This window comes from Bufo gargarizans, chromosome 2 (genome assembly GCF_014858855.1).
Source record: "Bufo gargarizans isolate SCDJY-AF-19 chromosome 2, ASM1485885v1, whole genome shotgun sequence".
Lineage (NCBI taxonomy): Eukaryota > Metazoa > Chordata > Amphibia > Anura > Bufonidae > Bufo > Bufo gargarizans.
The window spans coordinates 48,711,837-48,734,511 of record NC_058081.1 but is presented as its reverse complement, the minus strand read 5'-3'; the positions used below and the strand labels follow the sequence as shown (position 1 = coordinate 48,734,511).

General features: G+C 45.4%; 2 non-coding genes across 2 annotated transcripts; both read left to right on the top strand.

The window, feature by feature from the left end:
- The first annotated feature begins 9,306 nt into the window (after nt 1–9,306).
- Nucleotides 9,307–9,388, top strand: TRNAL-AAG. Its single transcript has one exon. It is a non-coding gene; the product is annotated as a tRNA-Leu (tRNA).
- A 10,195-nt stretch (nt 9,389–19,583) lies between these two features.
- Nucleotides 19,584–19,665, top strand: TRNAL-AAG. Its single transcript has one exon. It is a non-coding gene; the product is annotated as a tRNA-Leu (tRNA).
- Nucleotides 19,666–22,675: the final 3,010 nt, after the last annotated feature.

The following is a 22,675-nucleotide window of genomic DNA, read 5'->3' as shown; positions in this document are numbered from 1 at the left end:
CACAACCCTCCCGGCCGACCAATAGTGGCTTCAACAGATTCAATCCTTTCTCCTCTATCCATTTTGTTAGAAAAAGTTCTAACTCCTTTCATTAAAAACACTAAATCCTTCCTATTGGACACCTCTGCGTTTCTGACTCTACTCGATAGTCTGCCCTTACTGTCCCCTGACACCATACTTGTGACCTGGGATGTCACAAGTTTATATACATCCATTCAACATCAGAAAGGGTTAGCAGCAGTCTACAAACTACTTACCTCACATAATCTTGATCCCAATCAGATAAACTTCTATATGGACCTATTGAAATTGGTCTTGACAAACAATATTTCTCTCTTTCAGGATCACATCTATTTGGAGAATGTACCCTCTTAATATTTTGTATTTTTTGCAATAGTCTAATGAAGGCCGGATTGTGGCCGAAACGTCATGCATATATGATTTACCGCATTTTCTATTAAATACAACTCCTCAAATCGCATAAACTGGAGTTTTATATTCTTCTTGTTTCTACGGGGTGGGAATCTGACTTCCAGTAGCGTATCTACAAAAGAGTGCCACGAAGTTCTCTCTTCAATACGGCATTAAGGGGACAGTTATGTTTTGGGCAGAGTTAGAGGTGTGGACTAATATAAAAAAATTGCCATTGTGTTTTTCACATGTTGGGAGGTATATTATAGGTCAGGGGTAGGCCAACTCCGGCCCTTCAGGTGTTGTGAAGCTACAACTCCCAGCATGCATACTTGCTCTGCTCTTCTCAGAACTCTCATAGAAATGAATGGAGCATGCTGGGAATTGTAGTTTCACAACAGCTGGAGTGCTGAAGGTTGCTGACCCGCCGTTAGTAAAAGCTAAAGAAGCTGTGATGATGTCACCGTCATGTGATCAGTGCAGGAGGGCACAGAGCTCAGCAATGGAGAGAAGTGGTGATGAAGACCTGTGATGACATCACTGTCATGTGATCAGTACAGGAGGGGGTGAAGCTCATCAGTGGAGAGGCAAAGAGGTGGTGAGGGACCTGTGATGGCATCATGTTACATGAGGGGGTCAAGCTTTGTATGTAGGACATGTGAAAAAGCCTGGGGTCAATGTAAGAGTCAGGGAAATGTGGGGGGTTGTAGATATTACATAATATCAGCCTGGACATGCTGGGAATTGTTGTTCTCTCCTCTTGTACCTTCTCCCTGTAATGTCCAGTAGTAATCTCTTGAAGGCAGTGAGGAAAGGCGTTAAAGAGAACCTTTAATCTGTTTTACTTATAGGAGCTAAATACCTGTACTTGCCCCGCTGCGCCCTCCTGAAGTTTTTCGCGCTCAGTATGTAAATACTGAGGAGAAGACGCCAGGGTTTCTCAATGGGCGTCTCCTTCTTCTTTGCTGTGTTGCTCTCCGATGTGATTGGATTGCGGCACAACCAAGGAGAAGGAAAACGCCCATTGAGAAACCCTGGCGTCTCCTCCTCCCTGTACCGATGCTCAGTATTTACATACTGAGCGCGAAAACTTCTGGAGGGCGCAGCAGGGTGTAGGAGCGATGTTTAAAAAACAACAACTGGGTGGTAGCATCAATGGAGGGGGGGGGGGGGGGTGGGTAACCCGCAAGTACAGGTATTTAGCTCCCATAAGTAAAACAGATGAAAGGCCCTCTTTAAATATCACAGGTGGCGCCGAGTCTGATGAGAAAAGAGAGCCTGGACATGCTGGGAGTTGTAGTTTTCTCTTCTTATACCTCCTCCCTATACTGTCCTCTGATATCACATAATAAAAGCCTGGGCATGCTGGGAGTTGTAGTTCTCTTCTCTTATACCTCCTCCCTGTAATGTCCTCTGACATCACATAATATCAGCCTGGACATGCTGGGACTTGTAGCTCTCTCCTCGTATACCTCACCCCCAAAATGTCCATTACTAATCTCTTGGAGACAGTGAGGAAAGGCGTTAAATATCACAGGAGGCGCCGAGTCTGGTGAGAAAACGAAGATTGTTGTAGATTTCTAGTGTTATGTGTCTGACAGTGGGATATAGAGGATCGTCCCCCACTTCTTTTAGGGGTGTGATGTCCATCTTTTAGGGGTGTTAGTGTCACAGACGTACCGAGACATACGGACGTCCCCATGACAGTGAGACTGGCAATACGTGCTTTGATCTGACAGGTTTCCTTGTGGATCAATAGACGTCTGTGTTGTTTCTGATACTGGCCACATCTCCAACCTCCAGTCGTTGCTACAAACCGGATTCCAAAAAAGTTGGGACACTATTCAAATCGTGAATAAAACCTGAATGCAATGATGTGGAGGTGCCAACTTCTAATATTTTATTCAGAATAGAACATAAATCACGGAACAAAATGTTGAATCAGAATTTCATGGTGTCAACAAATCCCCAAAAAGTTGGGACAAGGCCATTTTCACCACTGTGTGGCATCTCCCCTTCTTCTTACAATACTCAACAGACGTCTGGGGACCGAGGAGACCAGTTTCTCGAGTTTAGAAATAGGAATGCTCTCCCATTCTTGTCTAATACAGGCCTCTAACTGTTCAACCGTCTTGGGCCTTCTTTGTTGCACCTTCCTCTTTATGATGCGCCAAATGTTCTCTATAGGTGAAAGATCTGGACTGCAGACTGGCCATTTCAGTACCCGGATCCTTCTCCTATGCAGCCATGATGTTGTGATTGATGCAGAATGTGGTCTGGCATTATCTTGTTGAAAAATGCAGGGTCTTCCCTGAAAGAGATGACGTCTGGATGGGAGCATATGTTGTTCTAGAACCTGAATATATTTTTCTGCATTGATGGTGCCTTTCCAGACATGCAAGCTGCCCATGCCACACGCACTCATGCAACCCCATACCATCAGAGATGCAGGCTTCTGAACTGAGTGTTGATAACAACTTGTGTTGTCCTTGTCCTCTTTGGTCCGGATGACATGGCGTCCCAGATTTCCAAAAGGAACTTTGAATCGTGACTCGTCTGACCACAGAACAGTCTTCCATTTTGCCACACTCCATTTTAAATGATCCCTGGCCCAGTGAAAACGCCTGAGCTTGTGGATCTTGTTTAGAAATGGCTTCTTCTTTGCACTGTAGAGTTTCAGCTGGCAATGGCGGATGGCACGGTGGATTGTGTTCACTGACAATGGTTTCTGGAAGTATTCCTGAGCCCATTCTGTGATTTCCTTTACAGTAGCATTCCTGTTTGTGGTGCAGTGTCGTTTAAGGGCCCGGAGATCACGGGCATCCAGTATGGTTTTACGGCCTTGACCCTTACGCACAGAGATTGTTCCAGATTCTCTGAATCTCCGGATGATGTTATGCACAGTTGATGATGATAGATGCAAAGTCTTTGCAATTTTTCGCTGGGTAACACCTTTCTGATATTGCTCCACTATCTTTCTGTGCAACATTGTGGGAATTTGTGATCCTCTACCCATCTTGGCTTCTGAGAGACACTGCCACTCTGAGAAGCTCTTTTTATACCCAATCATGTTGCCAATTGACCTAATTAGTGTTAATTGGTCTTCCAGCTCTTCGTTATGCTCAAATTTACTTTTTCCAGACTCTTATTGCTACTTGTCCCAACTTTTTGGGGATTTGTTGACACCGTGAAAATTTGAATCAACATATTTTTCCTTTAAAATGATACATTTACTCGGATTAAATGTTTGATCTGTCATCTACGTTCTATTACAAATAAAATATTGACATTTGCCATCTCCACATCATTGCATTCAGTTTTTATTCACAATTTGTTTAGTGTCCCAACTTTTTTGGAATCCGGTTTGTATTTTGGTAATTTAACTTTCCATATTTATAGTTGCTTCCCACAATGATGTGCAGTTTATAGCTTCAGTGGCATCTGTGGTCTGCTGGTGTTTGGTTCCTGGCTGAGTTCCTGTTGCTGCCATAACTACTGGAAACAGGTAGTCTCAGTCTTGTCACTATCATCAGGGTCTTATAGGGTGAGTTAGGACTCTAGCTACTTCTGCGTATGAACCCACCTACCTTTGGGATCTGATCATACTGATAGCCAGTCAGAACTGTGACTAGGGATTTGACTAGGAGGTGTCCTTGTTTAAGGCCTTGTTCCCTCTCCTTCTTTGTCCGGTGTGGTGTCTCCCTTCCACACACAGGCGTGACAGTGAGGTCCTCCTTTTAGGGGTGTGAGGTCCCCCTTTTAGGAGTGTGATGTCTTTCTTTTAGGAGTGTGATTTCCTCCTTTCAGGGGTGTGATGTCCTCCTCCTAGGGTTGTGATGTCCTCCTTTTGGGGATGTCTTCCTTTTGGGGTTTGAAAAATGGCCCCCCTACTGCCAGTACACATGGTTATAGTGACTGTTGTGTGCCCAGGCAAGGCCCAGATGATGTCTGTCATCCATTACGGCGTAGGCCTCATTCCCCGCCCGAGCTCTCTCTGGCAGGCCCCATGCAGTGAGATCCAGCGCACGTGCTGAAGATCATCCCCAGCCTGTCCTCATCTACTCATCCCAGCAGGTGCCATTACCTCATTGCACTAATATGTGCGGACATTAAGGGGGAGCACAACTGTGTCGTGGCCTTAAGAGGGAGCACTACTGTGATGGGCCATTAAAGGGAACCTGTCATGTCGATATCTTTTAGCTATACACATTACTTATCTATACAAGCATGTTGTCCCTGAGGCCTTCTTTCTTCTATTTTTCCATTTCATGCTTATTCAGAAAATGAATGTTACATCTAGCTCCCGCAATATGCTGATGATCATCTTAAAGGGGTTATCCCATGACTAATGTAAAAAATGAAAATCAGACATCATTTAGTACTTGAAAACCTCTTTCTAACAAAGATAGAACCAGCCCTACACCTCACAGATCTCTACCTTTATTGCTCTGCTAGATTTATATCAAGCTGGCAGCTCAGGGGGTGTGTCTCCTCTGCTGCAGCTCAGGGGGCATGTCTCAGCTCTCCCTATCACAGCTCAGGGGGCGTGTCTCAGCTCTCCCTATCACAGCTCAGGAAGCAGTTGAAGGATGAAACTGAGCATGTGCGGCCATCTCAGTGAGCAGGACAAAGAAATAAGAAAAGAAAAAAAACAGCAGGTGGCGCTATACAGATACATTTTATTGAATAACTCAGTGGCTATGTAACATTTTTTATTACATGCAATTACAAAAGTATTGAGATCCAGGGGCTGGTTTAAAAACTGTAGAATATTTTTCGTGGGACAACCCCTTTAACGTCGAGGAGGCTGGCGCTTGCATCCTCCAAGTCACTATTTCCACTCCCAACTCAGCTCTTGCCTGTTGCCCCATAATTGATGCTTCCCAGCAGTGGCCATGTCATCCTCTTGCATCTCAACATCTTGCACAGGCGCACTCCAACTCCTCCAGTGCGCCTACACTGTGAAGCTGTGTGTACTGCGCTTGGCTTCAGCACTTTTCTGCACATGCGCCAGTCATGGGAGATGGTGCGCCTGCTAGGATGAGTAGAAAAGGACAGGCCGGGGATGATCTTCAGCATGTGTGCTGGATGGGCCTTCCAGAGAGAGTGCCAGGGGAGGAATGAGGCCTGGGCTGTAATGGATGACAGACATCGCCTGGACCTCACCTGGGCACACAATAGTCACTATTACCATGTGTACTGGCAATAGGGGGGGCAATTTTTATAACCTCAAAAGGAAGACATCACACCCCTAAAAGGAGGACATCACACCCCTAAAAGAAGGACATAAGCCCTAAAAGGAGGACATCACACCCCTAAGCTGGTGACATGCATCAGAACTCTTCAGTGGTCTGGGAGTTGGAGTGTGCCTGTGTGAGATGTGGGCAAGATGTAAGAGGATGATGTGACCACTGCTGGGAAGCATCAATCATGGGGTGGGAGGCAGGTTTTGGGCGCAGCAACTGTGAGTTGAAAGATGCAAGAATGTTGTCCATTAGGCTTTTTGAAAGCTATGAGGTATTCATCTGCTAAAGGTGAGAAAATCACATTATATGGGTGTATGCGGATCTGCCAGGGTAGTACTTGGAAGTCTTGGTCACGCTCTTCTACCTAATGTCAGACATTTCTAGCCATGTGACATGTCGCATTGTCTTGCTGGAAGATCTCATCCTCCCCAGGGAAGACAATCAGCATGTACTGTAAGGGTTTACGTGATTTGCAAGGATGGATTCATACCCATATCGGTTGAGAGTGCCTTCCATATGGTTGAGTGGGCCCAGAGAATGCCACAAAAACATTTCCCAGAACATAACGTGGTCACCACCAGCTTGTGTTCTTCCAGCAATGCTTGTAGGCAGCTTGTTCTCTGATGTTTCTCGCCTGACACTCCAACTTCCATCCGTTCCATGAAGCAGAAAATGTGACTCATCGGAGAAGACAACTCTTTGTCAGCGAAGGTCCAATTCTGATACTGCCGCGATAATTGAAGGCTTTTCTTTTGATGCATCTTTTTCAGCAGAGGAGCAGTGACTGTCTGAGTGCTCAGGAGCCCCATACACAGTAGGGTTCTCTGAACTATAGCCCCCTGGTTCATTTTACCAGTGAGCTGCTCCACTGCAGCATGTTCGTCCTCTCTCAGGCAACTTTGTAGCCGACCTTCACCCCTCACATCAATGGCATGTGGTGCTACGCAGCTTCCACGTCTCTTATTCGCTGTGATGCCATTTGTCCACTCACCATACACTTTCACAACAGCACGAGAACAGTTCACACTGTGCAGTGTCAGAAATACTGCCACCTGGGGCCCGAAAGCCAATAATCATCCCTTTTTTCAATGCCAATAAATCGTCCCTTTTACCTATGACAGCAACGAGGAGTATGTGAGCAGACAGTCTATCACCCACCTTATATACCCACCGAGCCACCTCAGCACATGTGACTTCCTTCATGAGCTGCTGACCTCGTAAGTAGGAAGCGATCAGAATAATGTGACTTGAGTGTGTAGTTCATAGAAGCCAGCATGGTGGTATACAGAATTTTAGAGAAGGTCTTATTATATTAAAAATTTCGAGTGGTTCTTGCAGATGTCGCTTCTGAGGTTTATTTACGAGGAGGAATGAGTTACCTATTAAGGTTGTATTTACCTTTGGAGTGATGAATCGGTGGATTATGTGGAGACCTTGAGAGCAGCTGCTGTTTTATCTGGAGGAGCAGGAGATCCTGAACCACTTACCTGAGCTACAGGAGGATTAATGGATGGCACGTCATCAACGACTATTAGGCGGCATACTTGTGTCTGCATTACTTCTTCTAAACAAGTCCGGTTTGTACCACTTTTGTCATGGTTTTGTGATGCGGTTTTCACCAGTGTGACTAGTACAGATAAAGCACCGAAAAACCATGACAACCCAAGTTATAACCGGGGGAAGTATTGCAGGTCTGTTCTCAGCCACGCCGACCAATATGCGTACGGGCAACCTTGGCCGTGTACACTGTACTAGAGATAACCAGAGCTGCGTGGGTCTTCATGTCATTACCTAGTATTCAAATTAAGATTTCTAAGTATATTTTTCGAATTTTGGTTTGGATTTTTTTTTTACATTTTCCATGACATATTTTTTTTTAATTTGAAAATCATGTACTTTTCACACTGAGCACTAGGCCTAATAATGTCACTATTAGGGTCCAGTCACATGTCCGTAGTGTATTGCGAATCTGCAATACAGCCGGCCGGCACCCCCATAGAACTGCCCATTCTTGTCCACAATTGCGGACAAGAATAGGACATGTTCTATTTTTTCCGGAGCCGCGGACCGGAAGATCGGCGGCGGGCACCGGAAATGCGGATGCGGAGAGCACATAGTGTGCTCTCCGCATCCATTCCGTCCCCATAGAGAATGAATGGGTCCGCACATTCATAATGCGGACCCATTATACGGACGTGTGAATGGAGCCTTACTGTGGATGTCACTATTATGGGGGCACTGTGGATGTCACTATTATGGGGACACTGCTGCTGTCACTGTTATGGGGGTACTGTGGATGTCACTGCATGGGGGCACTGTCGATGTCACTGTTATGGAGCACTGCGGATGTCACTATTATGGGGGCACTGTGGATGTCACTGTTATGGAGCACTGCGGATGTCACTATTATGGGGGCACTGTGGATGTCACTATTATGGGGGCACTGTGGATGTCACTATTATGGGGGCGCTGTGGATGTTACTGTTATGGGGCACTGTGGATGTTGCTGTTATGGGGGCACTGTGGATGTCGCTGTTATGGGGGCACTGTGGATGTCACTGTTATGGGGGCACTGTGGATGTCACTGTTATGGGGCACTGTGGATGTCACTGTTATGGGGGCACTGTGGATGTCACTGTTATGGAGCACTGTGGATGTCACTGTATGGGGGCACTGTGGGTGTCACTGTTATGGAGCACTGTGGATGTCACTGTATGGGGGCACTGTGGATGTCACTGTTATGGAGCACTGTGGATGTCACTATTATGGGGGCACTGTGGATGTCACTGTTATGGGGGCACTGTGGATGTCACTGTTATGGGGCACTGCGGATGTCACTGTTATGGGGCACTGCGGATGTCACTGTTATGGGGCACTGTGGATGTCACTGTATGGGGGCACTGTGGATGTCACTATTATGGGGGCACTGTGGATCTCACTGTTATGGGGCACTGCGGATGTCACTATTATGGGGGCACTGTGGATGTCACTATTAGAGGGCTGCTGTGGATGTCATTATTATGGTGGTGCAGTAGCTTTCACTGTTATAGGAAATTGTAGATGTCACTATCATGGGGGCGCTGTGGTTGTCACTATTATGGGGGCACTCTGGCTGGCAGTATTATGGGCGGCACTGTGGCTGTCACTGTTATGGGCACTGTGAATTTATTTCTTACGGGGGGCGGTTAATAGTCAACAAAATTGATTAAGTACAACTCAGTTATGTTGGTAATTATGATGATTTAACCCTAACCGTACTGTAGATAGTTAAACCATCCACAAGAGGCAGGAGGATTTTATCACTGGTCACCACAGGCCTGTAATCTGCTCTAAGAGGTTTCCTCACCCTCTCGGTATAGCCCACATATAAGGTGACGTCCAGGATTAGGACAAAGTTTTTCTTTTTCTTTTTTGAAACAGCGCCCCCCCTTTCCATGGATTGTGTCTGGTATTGCAGCTCAGTCCAATTGGGCTGATTAAAGCTGGGCTGCAATACCAATCACAGCCTGTGGATATGTGTGGCGCTGTTTCTGGTATAAAGCAGAACATTTTTCTAATTCCTGACTGTCATGATGAAAATGTGTTGTGTGAGATGTCACGACTGGGACACAACTGCTTCAAAAACCCTGCCCTACTGGCTATTTCCACAGGTAGCGTGGCCGAGCGGTCTAAGGCGCTGGATTAAGGCTCCAGTCTCTTCGGAGGCGTGGGTTCAAATCCCACTGCTGCCAGAAATGTTTTTTGGATTCTGAGAAAACCTTTAGAACAGTTCAGATCTGACACAACCATGTGATTGCAGGATGACAAATTCTTAAAGGATTTTTAAGGAACATCTCAGGAAATACAATCTGTTATGCCTTGTACACACCGGTCTGACTTCTGTCTCTGGTTCTCCTTGTGCACTGCCCCCTCAAGCCCTGTAGCAGGCATTAGATAATCTGTACAGTTTATGTGGACTGTTCCTTTAAATGTGGTATCACCGTACTCAGGAGAAGTCAGGCAATGTGTTTTGGGGTGTCATTTTACACATGCCCATGCTGGGTGAGAGAAATATCTGTCAAATGACAACTTTGTATAAAAAAATGGGAAAAGTTGTCTTTTAGAGAGATATTTCTCTCACCCAGCATGGGTATATGTAAAAAGACACCCCAAAACACATTGCCCAACTTCTCCTGAGTACGGCGATACCACATGTGTGACACTTTTTTGCAGCCTAGGTGGGCAAAGGGGCCCACATTCCAAAGAGCCCCTTTAGGATTTCACAGGACATTTTTTTTACACATTTAGATTTCAAACTTCTCACACATTAGGGCCCCTAAAATGCTAGGGCAGTATAAATACCCCACAAGTGACCCCATTTTGGAAACAAGACACCCCAAGGTATTTCGTGATGGGCATAGTGAGTTCATGGAAGTTTTTTTTTTGTCACAAGTTAGTGGAATATGAGACTTTGTAAGAAAAAAAAGAAATCATAATTTTCCGTTAACTTGTGACAAAAAATAAAAAACTCTAGGAACTCGCCATGCCCCTCACGGAATACCTTGGAAATACCTTGGGGTAGTTATACTGCCCTGGCATTTTAGGGGCCCTAATGCGTGAGAAGTAGTTTAAAATCCAAATGTGTTAAAAATGCCCTGTGCTTTTTAGAATGTGGGCCCCTTTGCCCACCTTGGCTGCAAAAAAGTGTCACACATGTGGTATCTCCGTACTCAGAAGAAGTTGGGCAATGTGTTTTGGGGTGTCTTTTTACATATACCCATGCTGGGTGAGAGAAATATCTCTCTAAAAGTCAACTTTTCCCTTTTTTTTATACAAAGTTGTCATTATAGAGAGATATTTCTCTCACCCAGCATGGGTATATGTAAAAAGACACCCCAAAACACATTGCTCAACTTCTCCTGAGTACAGCGATACCACATGTGTGACACTTTTTTGCAGCCTAGATGCACAAAGAGGCCCAAATTCCTTTTAGGAGGGCATTTTCAGACATTAGGATCCCAGACTTCTTCTCATGCTTTAGGGCCCCTAAAATGCCAGGGCAGTATAAGTACCCCACATGTGACCCCATTTTGGAAAGAAGACCCCAAGGTATTCAATGAGGGGCATGGTGAGTTCATAGAAGATTTTTTTTTTTTTTTGCACAAGTTAGCGGAAATTGATTTTCCGCTAACTTGGGACAAAAAGTTCAATCTTTCATGGACTCAATATGCCCCTCAGCGAATACCTTGGGGTGTCTTCTTTCCAAAATAGGGTCACATGTGGGGTATTTATACTGCCCTGGCATTTTAGGGGCCCTAAAGCGTGAGAAGAAGTCTGGAATATAAATGTCTAAAAAACTTTGCGCATTTGGATTCCGTGAGGGATATGGTGAGTTCATGTGAGATTTTATTTTTTGTCACAAGTTAGTGGAATATGAGACTTTGTAAGAAAAAAAAAGAAAAAAAATCAATTTCCGCTAAGGCTACTTTCACACTTGCGTTCAGAGCGGATCCGTCTGAGACGGATCCGCTCATATAATGCAGATGGTGGCTCCATTCAGAACGGATCCATCTGCATTATATTCTTAAAAAATTTCTAAGTGTGAAAGTAGCCTGAACGGATCCGTCCAGACTTTACATTGAAAGTCAATGGGGGACGGATCCGTTTGAAGATTGAGCCATATTGTGTCATCTTCAAACGGATCCGTCCCCATTGACTTACATTGTAAGTCTGGACGCCTCCGCCTCCGCACAGCCAGGCGGACACCCGAACGCTGCAAGCAGCGTTCAGGTGTCCGCCTGCTGAGCGGAGCGGAGGCTGAACGCTGCCAGACTGATGCATTCTGAGCGGATCCGCATCCACTCAGAATGCATTAGTGCTGGACGGATGCATTCGGGGCCGCTTGTGAGCCCCTTCAAACGGAGCTCACAAGCGGACACCCGAACGCTAGTGTGAAAGTAGCCTAACTTGTGCCAAAAAAAGTCTGAATGGATCCTTACAGGGGGGTGATCAATGACAGGGGGGTGATCAGGGAGTCTATATGGGGTGATCACCCCCCTGTCATTGATCACCCCCCTGTAAGGCTCCATTCAGATGTCCGTATGTGTTTTGCGGATCCGATCCATGGATCCGTGGATCCGTAAAACACATACGGACGTCTGAATGGAGCCTAACGGGGGGGTGATCAGGGAGTCTATATGGGGTGATCAGGGGTGAATAAGGGGTTAATAAGTGACAGGGGGGAAGTGTAGTGTAGTGTGGTGTTTGGTGCTACTTTACAGAGCTGCCTGTGTCCTCTGGTGGTCGATCCAAGCAAAAGGGACCACCAGAGGACCAGGTAGCAGGTATATTAGACGCTGTTATCAAAACAGCGTCTAATATACAGTACAGACCAAAAGTTTGGACACACCTTCTCATTCAAAGAGTTTTCTTTATTTTCATGACTATGAAAATTATAGATTCACACTGAAGGCATCAAAACTATGAATTAACACACGTGGAATTATATACATAACAAAAAAGTGTGAAACAACTGAAAATATGTCATATTCTAGGTTCTTCAAAGTAGCCAACTTTTGATTACTGCTTTGCACGCTCTTGGCATTTTCTTGATGACCTTCAAGAGGTAGTCACCTGAAATGGTCTTCCAACAGTCTTGAAGGAGTTCCCAGAGATGCTTAGCACTTGTTGGCCCTTTTGCCTTCACTCTGCGGTCCAGCTCACCCCAAACCATCTCGATTGGGTTCAGGTCCGGTGACTGTGGAGGCCAGATCATCTGGCGCAGCACCCCATCACTCTCCTTCATGGTCAAATAGCCCTTACACAGCCTGGAGGTGTGTTTGGGGTCATTGTCCTGTTGAAAAATAAATGATGGTCCAACTAAACGCAAACCGGATGGAATAGCATGCCGCTGCAAGATGCTGTGGTAGCCATGCTGGTTCAGTATGCCTTCAATTTTGAATAAATCCCCAACAGTGTCGCCAGCAAAGCACCCCCACACCATCACACCTCCTCCTCCATGCTTCATGGTGGGAACCAGGCATGTAGAGTCCATCCGTTCACCTTTTCTGCGTCGCACAAAGACACGGTGGTTGGAACCAAAGATCTCAAATTTGGACTCATCAGACCAAAGCACAGATTTCCACTGGTCTAATGTCCATTCCTTGTGTTCTTTAGCCCAAACAAGTCTCTTCTGCTTGTTGCCTGTCCTTAGCAGTGGTTTCCTAGCAGATATTCTACCATGAAGGCCTGATTCACACAGTCTCCTCTTAACAGTTGTTCTAGAGATGTGTCTGCTGCTAGAACTCTGTGTGGCATTGACCTGGTCTCTAATCTGAGCTGCTGTTAACCTGTGATTTCTGAGGCTGGTGACTCGGATGAACTTATCCTCCGCAGCAGAGGTGACTCTTGGTCTTCCTTTCCTGGGGTGGTCAGCATGTGAGACAGTTTCTTTGTAGCGCTTGATTGTTTTTGTGACTGCACTTGGGGACACTTTCAAAGTTTTCCCAATTTTTCGCACTGACTGACATTCATTTCTTAAAGTAATGATGGCCACTCGTTTTTCTTTACTTAGCTGCTTTTTTCTTGCCATAATACAAATTCTAACAGTCTATTCAGTAGGACTATCAGCTGTGTATCCACCTGACTTCTCCACAACGCAACTGATGGTCCCAACCCCATTTATAAGGCAAGAAATCCCACTTATTAAACCTGACAGGGCACACCTGTGAAGTGAAGACCATTTCAGGTGACTACCTCTTGAAGCTCATGAAGAGAATACCAAGAGTGTGCAAAGCAGTAATCAAAGCAAAAGGTGGCTACTTTGAAGAAGCCTAGAATATGACATATTTTCAGTTGTTTCACACTTTTTTGTTATGTATATAATTCCACATGTGTTAATTCATAGTTTTGATGCCTTCAGTGTGAATCTACAATTTTCATAGTCGTGAAAATAAAGAAAACTCTTTGAATGAGAAGGTGTGTCCAAACTTTTGGTCTGCACGGTACCTGTTAGGGGTTAAAAAAAAAAATTGCATCTACAGTCTGCCAGCGAACGATCGCCGCTGGCAGGCTGTAGATCCACTCAGTTACCTGCAGTTTCTGTGTGCGCGCGTTCACAGGAAATCTCGCGTCTCGCGATATGACGCGAAGATGCGTGACTGTGCCTGAGTGAGCCGTCTCCGGAACGCGATCCTGCGTTAGGCGGTCCGGAGGCGGTTAATTACTGAAATGGCACATTTCTATTAGAAAAATAGCTGTAAAGTGGCCCATTTTGAGCCTTAGGGTACTTTCACACTAGCGTTTTTCTTTTCCGACGCTGAGTTCCGTCCTAGGGGCTCTATACCGGAAAAGAACTGATCAGTTTCATCCCCATGCATTCTGAATGGAGAGTAATCCGTTCAGGATGCATCAGGATGTCTACAGTTCAGTCACTGAACGGTGTTTTTGACGGAGGAAATACTGCTGCATGCTGCGGTATTATCTCCGTTCAAAATTCCAGATCAGTTGCCCGAATGCCGGATTAATTTACATTGAAATTAAAAATACCAAAATGCTGGATTGTGAAAAAAATATAGAAACTGATCCGTTTGTCCATATGACAAACAGAGAGATAGATCTGTTCTTGCAAATGCTGTCCGTTTGCATGCAGATTTCCTGATCCGGCAGGCAGTTCCGGCGACGGAACTGCTTGCCGGATCACTCTGCCGCAAGTGTGAAAGTAGCCTTAGCAGTGCTCCTCTGTCTTCTGTTTACACAACACAGTCAGTGCGGAGCAAGTCTCCACTGTTATGTAAACAGAAGACAGAGGAGCGCTGCTAAGGCTCAAAATGGGCCCCTTTAGAGCTATTTTTCTAATAGAAATGTGCGATTTCAGTAATTAAAGTATATTACAAAAATGATCAGTATCGATGCCCCTATACATTACAAAAAATAAATAAAAATGACAGTTACACTTTAAGAAGATAAAGAAACAATCAGTTTTTACTTTGGAAACTAGCCTCTAGGTGGTGATATCTTAGCAAACTGTTTTCTAAAATTCATATATATATTAAAAAGTTTTTAATAATATGCAATAGCACAGGCTAGGTTTGTGCTCTTTCCAAGGTAGCAGGGCTGAGCTTTCTAAGATGCTGGATCAAAGGGGCTGTCCAAGTGTTTAAAACTGATGGTCTATAGGTCTTTGGTCTGATAAGTCATCAATATCAGATCGTTGGGGATCCAGCACCCCCCCCCGATCAGCTGCTTGAAGAGGCCATGGTATTCCAGTGGGTGCTGTGGCCTCTTCCTAGGCCGGTAAAGTCATGTTTATCGGGCACCTGGCCTAGGCGCAGCTCAGTCCCATTTAAGTGAATGGGCCTCGGCTGCAATACCAAGCACAACCACTATCCAAAGGACGGCACTAGTAGGCATTCGATTTATGTGGACTGTTCCTGAAATCTACTCTGAGCTGTTTCCTCACCCCCCCGGTACAGCCCACATATATGGACACATGCAGGGTTAGGAAAACTTTTTTTTTTTGTTTAGATACAGTGCCACCCCTTTCCATGGATTGAGTCTGGTATTGCAATTCAGTCCAATTGGGCTGAATAAAGGCTCATGCACATGAATGCATGTATTTTGCGGTCCGTATAAAATAACAGATGACGTCCGTGTGCATTCCTTATTTTGCGGAACGGAACAGCTGGCCCCTAATAGCACAGTCCCATCCTTGTCTGTAATGCGGACAATAATAGGACATGTTCTATTTTTCTGGAACGGAAATACAGACATACGGAAATGGAATGCACACAGAGTACCTCTAGTTTTATTAAGGACCCATTGAAATGAATGGTTTCGTATACGGTCACGGAAAGAAAATACGTTCATGTGCATGAGCCCTAAGGCTGGGCTGCAATACCAAGCACAGCCTGTGGATAAGTGTGGCGCTGTTTCAGGAATAAAGCAGAAAATTTTTCTAATTCCTGACAATCATGGTGAAATATGTTGTGTGAGATGAAGGTTACATTGGGGTCTAGTCGAGACATACAACCTATCACCACTGCGTTTAGTGTGTGTTTTCATCGAGAGAAATCCAGAACAGTGTGGTGACAAAGACAATTCCACAGGTAGCGTGGCCGATCGGTCTAGGGCACGGGATTAAGGCTCCAGTCTCTTCGGGGGCATGGGTTTGAATCCCACCACTGCCAAAATTTTTAGAACCTGACATCTAGAACAGTTAATATCTGACACAAGGATGTGATTGTTAGCATCTAAGGGGCAATATCTTAGTAAAATTTTTCTAAAAATTATAATTTTTTAAATCATAATCCAATAGCTCAGGCTACATTTGTTCTTTTGCTAAGGTAGCTTGGCTGCGCGTTCTAAGGTGCTGGGTTGAAGGGGTTGTCCAAGTGTTTAAAACTGATGGTCAGTCCTTACGATAGGTAATCAATATCAGATCGGTGGGGATCCAGCACCCCCCACCGATCAGCTGCTTGAAGAGGCCATGCCATGGTATTCCAGTGGGTACTGTGGCCTCTTCCTAGGCCGGTAACGTAATGTTCATCGGGCACATGGCCTAGACGCAGCTCAGTCCCATTCAAGTGAATAGGCCTCGGGTGCAATACCAAGCACAGACACTATCCAACGGACGCCGCTAGTAGGCATTAGATAGTCTATAAGGTTTATGTGGACTGTTCCTTTAAGAAAATAAATAAATCCGTTTTTACGGGGCTCATTTTTTGCGGGATGAGGTGACGGTTAGATTGGTACTATTTTGGTGGGCAAACGCTTTTTTGATCGCTTGCTGTTGTACTTTTTGTGATGTAAGGTGACAAAAAAATGGTTTATTTAGCACAGTTTTTTTTTTTTGTTTTTTTTTTTTTTACGGTGTTCATCTGAGGTGTTAGGTCATGTGATAGGTTTATATTACATTGTATTGGAATGCATTTGCTGTATGAGTAATACTGTGAGTATTACTCATACAGCTTCCTGCCTGTGAGATCCAGGGGGCTGGATCTCACAGGCTCATCACCGGAAGGCAGCGCGATGCCTTCCTTAGCATCGCGCTGCCTTCCATGCCATCGGTTCCCCCCCACAGCCCCATGGGGACCCGATGGCACCGCCGACCACCGCCGCCGCACCAGGTAAAAGCAGCAAACCGCAGGTCTGAATTGACCTGCGGTTTGCGGAGATCGCCGACACGGGGGGGTCACTGGACCCGCCCGCGTATTTAGCCGAGGTGCCTGCTCAATGATTTGAGCAGGTACCTTGTTCCGATCACCGCCCGCCGGGTGGCGGTGATCGAAACAACACATGACGTACTGGTACGCCATGGGTCCTTAACGACTCGGGAACCATGCCGTACCGATACGTCATTGGTCCCTAAGGGGTTAAACTGCTGTATGGGCACGCGGCAGGGATCAGAAGGGAAGAAGCATTATATGGCTCTTGGAGGGCAGATTTTGCTGGAATGTTTTTTGGGCATCATTTCACATTTGAAGAGACTTTGACAGGGGCATAGCTATAGGGCATGCAGAGGTAGCAGTCGCTACCGGGCCCAGCAGCCTGAGGGGCCCAAAGACCCTTGTGGTGCATAAGAAGACACCAGTATTAGGCTGGTTTCACACGGGCGTTCCGGTTAAAGGTGCGGCTGCATTGTGGAAACATGCACGATTTTTCCGCGCGAGTGCAAAACATTGTAATGCCTTTTGCACGCGCGTGAGAAAAATCGGCATGTTTAGTACCCAAACCCGAACTTCTTCACAGAAGTTCGGGTTTGGGTTAGGTATTCTGTAGATTGTATTATTTTCCCTTATAACATGGTTATAAGGGAAAATAATAGCATTCTGAATACAGAATGCATAGTACAATAGCGCTGGAGGGGTTAAAAATAAATAAAAATAATTTAACTCACCTTAATCCACTTGATCGCCAGCCGGCTTCTCTTCTGTCTTCTTTGCTGTGTGCAGGAAAAGGACCTGTGGTGACGTCACCACTCCGGTCATCACATGGTCCGTCACATGATCTTTTACCATGGTGAGGGATCATGTGATGACTGGAGTGACGTCACCACAGGTCCTTTTCCTGCACACAGCAAAGAAGAAGACAGAAGAGATGCCGGCTGCGCGATCAAGCGGACTAAGGTGAGTTAAATTATTTTTATATTTTTTTTAACCCCTCCAGCGCTATTGTGCTATGCATTCTGTATTCAGAATTCTATTATTTTCCCTTATAACCATGTTATAAGGGAAAATAATAATGATCGGGTCTCCATCCCGATCGTCTCCTAGCAACCGTGAGTGAAAATCGCACCGCATCCGCACTTGCTTGCGGATGCTTGCGATTTTCACACAGCCCCATTCACTTCTATGGGGCCTGCGTTGCGTGGAAAACGCACAATATAGAGCATGCTGCGATTTTCACACAACGCACAAGTGATGCGTGAAAATCACCGCCCATGTGCACAGCCCCATAGAAATGAATGGGTCCGGATTCAGTGCTGGTGCAATGCGTTCACATCACGGATTGCACCCGCGCGGAATACTCGCCCGTGTGAAAGGGGCCTTATAGAAAGTGCATGCTGGTCAAATTACATCTCTGGCTGGAGGGAAGGGGTTAGGTCAAGAATTGGATATGGGGGGGGGGGGGTGCCATTTTAATTTTTGCCTCAAGCAGCATGAAGGCTATGTGCTTCCCGGCCCCTGGCCACAAAGCACTGAGGGAAGGAGGGCCCAAGCTGAACTCTTGCACTGGGGTTAATGAGCCTTTAGCTACGTCCCTGGACCCTGAGATAGCCTACAGTAGAAATGCCCCAAAAAGTGACCCCTTTTTTTAGAAACTACACCTGTTGAATGGGATGTTCAGAGCTGAACCCAAACATAAGCTCCCCTTCACTCATTTACCATGTCTGAGTGGAGCATCGGAGCATTTACCATCCATTAGTGCTGGTGATGTCATCGGGATCCCTGCTAGGCGGAAGCCTCCGCCTAGCATAAAAAGAAAATGCCAGGTACGTCACCGGCAGTAAACAAACAGCCCTTGTCGTGCGCAGGGCAAGAGGGAGTATCCCAACAATCATGATGAAATATGTTGTGTAAGATGAAGGATACAATGGGGTCTAGTTGTGACTAGTGTTGATGGCGAATATTCTAATAGTGAATTTCTATCGCGAATATCGGCACTTCGAGAATTCCCGAAGATGTAGAATATAGTGCTATATATTCGTAATCGCGAATATTCTAGATTTTTTTTTCATCAGTAACCTCCCTTCTTGCTTGTGGGCCAATGAGAAGGCTGCAATATTTTTGGCAGAGCTTAGCAACATCCCTAGCAACCAATAGGAAAGTTGCCTACCCCTTACTATATAAGAACCTCCCCAGCAGCCATTTTCTGTTATTTGCAGTTCTGAGAGAGAGAGAGAGCAGTGACATTGCTGTGCTCTGGGCTTTCATCTGGATCCTATTCCTTATCCAATTACATTAGATAGTTAGTTAGCTCATATATATATATAATACAGATAGTCAGTGTAGGTTAGATAGTGATATAGTGTAGCTCCAGTGCAGGGTGTTAGGTAGTGTGATAGGAATTACTGTTTCCCTGCTGTCCATACATACATGCTACAGACATAGTGCTGTGATGTCACAATAATACTTATTCACCATTCAGTAATATCTACTTAGACCTGATCAAATGTGAAGTTGCATCTATTGCGCCAAAAATATACGCATCATTAGTGCTGATTTGTGCAATCGCGAAAATAATGACGAGATCACGAATTCTAGAATTTGCGAATTTTATGTGAAAAATTCACGAAATATTGCGAAAACGAATATTGCCTATGTCGCTCATCACTAGTTGTGACATACAACCTATCGCAACTGCTACAAAAACTCTGCCCTGCTCAATTGTGTGTAGGTTTTAATGTAGAAAAATCCAGAACAGTGTTGTAAAAAGGCTTCTACCACAGGTAGCGTGGCCGAGCGGTCTAAAGTGCTGGATTAAGGCTCCAGTCTCTTCGGGGGCGTGGGTTCAAATCCCACCGCTGCCAGAATGCTTTTTTTGGATTCTGAGAAAACATTTAGAGCAATTCAGATCTGACACAACAATTTGGTTGCAGGACGACAAATTCTTAAAGGAATTTCAAGGAACGTCTCAGTAAACCCAATCTTTTATGCTATGTCTTCTTTATGCCTTGTCTTCTTTTATGCCTTGTCTTCTTGACAATCTTTATAACTAACTTCTAACTGGAAATCTAGTTGTGAACTGCCCACTCAAGTCCTGTAGTAGGCATTTTATAGTCTATAAGGTGTATATGGACTGTTCCTTGAAGTAAAAAATAAAACAAAAAGAAAACTTTTTTATATTGGAAATTAGCCTCTAGTTTCCTTGATTATAGAGGTGTACCCAAAGATGCTCAATTGGGTTTAAGTCTGGGAAATTAGGGGTTAGGGTAGTACATAGAAGTCTTGGTCATGCTCTTCCAACCAATGTCAGACATTTCTAGCCGTGTGACACGTTGCATTGTCCTGCTGGAAGATCCTATCCACCCCAGGGGAGACAATCAGCATGTATGGGTGTAAGTGATCTTCAAGGATGGATTTATAACTAAACCCATTCACAGTGCCTTCCATATGGATGAATGGGGGCCAATGAATGCCACTAAAACCTTCCCCAGGCCATGACGTTGAAGGAGAAAATGAAAAATATATAGTATAATGCCGCCTGATTATACCAGACACTACATTCCCAAATCTTATGTGTGTGTACACATTCCTAAGGTGGGGGTAATAATTACTTGGGTGAGAGGCTATAGATTAGATGAAGCAAGCATGGGTAATGAGGAACAGATGTTAAGAAGAACATAAATCATATATGGAGATGTCCAATGGGGTTGTAGAGAGAGTTTAACCTATCCAATGAGGATAAGACAAGTATGTAAAGTTTAGGATGGTTATGTTTTTTAAGATGAGTATGGGCCTCTCCCCCTTTGAGCATTTTCCTTTGTGTGATTGAAGCTGTTAATGCTCCCGGCTAGCCGCAATAAACCTTATTCTTCCTGAAGACTGCGTTTCCTGATTGGTTTTCCACAACAACGCTGCCACCACCAGCTTGTGTTCTTCCAGCAATGGTTGCAGGTTGTTCCTTCTTTGATAATTGTCACCTGACATGCTAACGTCCATCAATTCCATGAAGCAGAAAAGTTGACTCATTGTAGAAGAAAACCCTTTCTCAATAAGTGGAGGTCCTGTTCCAATTCTGCTACGAAAATTGAAGCCTATTCAGCTGTTGCAGCTCTGTTAACAGAGATGCAGTGACTGTCCGTCTGCTCCAGAACGCCATACACAGTAGGGTTCTCTGAACTGTAGCCCTCTGCTTCGTTTTGCCGGTGAGCTGCTCTACTGTAGCATGCCGGTCTGCCCTTGTGCACCTTCATCTCTCACATGAGTGGCAAGTGGTTCTCCACAGTTTTTACGTAACTTATTCACAATGGTGCCATTTGTCCACTCACCAGACACTTTCACCACAGCAGCACAAGAACGGTTCACAAACTGCGCAGTTTCAGAAATACCGCCACCCTTGGCCAAAAGCCAATAGTCATTCTTTTTTATAGCTCTGATAACTCACTGCTTTTTCTCATGACAGCCTATCACACACCTCATATACCCACCGAGCCACCTCAGCATAATGGGACTGGACTGTGCCCGAATTTGCCAGGACTGAAAATCAGGGACGGTCTCTACAAATTAGGGACAGTTGGCAACTGTGGACTGTGTTAGGCTACTTTCACACTAGCGTTCGGCTGTCCGCTTGTGAGCTCCGTTTGAAGGGGCTCACGAGCGGACCCGAACGCTTCCGTCCAGCCCTGATGCAGTCTGAATGGATGCGGATCCGCTCAGACTGCATCAGTCTGGCGGCGTTCAGCCTCCGCTCCGCTCAGCAGGCGGACACCTGAACGCTGCTTGCAGCGTTCGGGTGTCCGCCTGGCCGTGCGGAGGCGTGCGGATCCGTCCAGACTTACAATGTAAGTCAATGGGGACGGATCCGTTTGAAGATGCCACAATATGGCTCAATCTTCAAGCGGATCCGTCCCCCATTGACTTTCAATGTAAAAGTCTAGACGGATCCGCTCAGGCTACTTTCACACTTAGCTTTTTTTTTGCCAATATAATGCAGACGGATCCGTTCTGAACGGAGCCTCCGTCTGCATTATTATGATCGGATCCGTTCAGAACGGATCCAATCGAACGCTAGTGTGAAAGTAGCCTAATTCAAAGGGGGCAGCAGCCCCACCAGCCCATTTACAATATTTCTCCCCCATATTGTATATGGTATAGGAGGGTAAGTATAATTTAGTCATCTGTATATTATACAAAAGGTATATTATACATACCTAGGGGGTACACAAAAACTTGTGAAGAGATGGAGAGGTTCAAGGACTTCAATATGCATATACAAAAATCACATGGATGGACATAAAGTCAGTGCCTTTATATTACTGCACATCTATAACAAATGGAGCTCACACAGGGGACACATGAGCACACAGAGATCACAAAGGGGACATATGGAGAATACAGGAGTCACTCTGAGCACAGGAGACACATGAGCACACAGAGATCACACAGGGGACATACGGAGAATACAGGAGTCACTCTGAGCACAGGGGACACATGAGCACACAGAGATCACACGGGGGACATAGGGAGAATACAGGAGTCACTCTGAGCACAGGAGACATATGAGCATACAGAGATCACACAGGAGACATACAGAGAATATGTGAGATTGTGGAACAGCTCTTCCTGTATAATGCTGGTGCATAGTTAAACTTTGAGATTGTCATTTTGCATTTCGGCCACAGGAGGCCGCTGGTTCTCTGTTACAGCTAAGTGACTGCTGGATTTAAATATGCAAAGTAGAGGATGACTCATGCTGCTGCTGCTAGAAGAACCAGGAAGTGAGAGCTGACATAGTGAAAGGTCTGGATGTGTGAGACAGAATCCGGTTCCATCATAGTGTCCGAGTGTCCTGGAGTGATCGGGGGCGCAGTGGAGGAG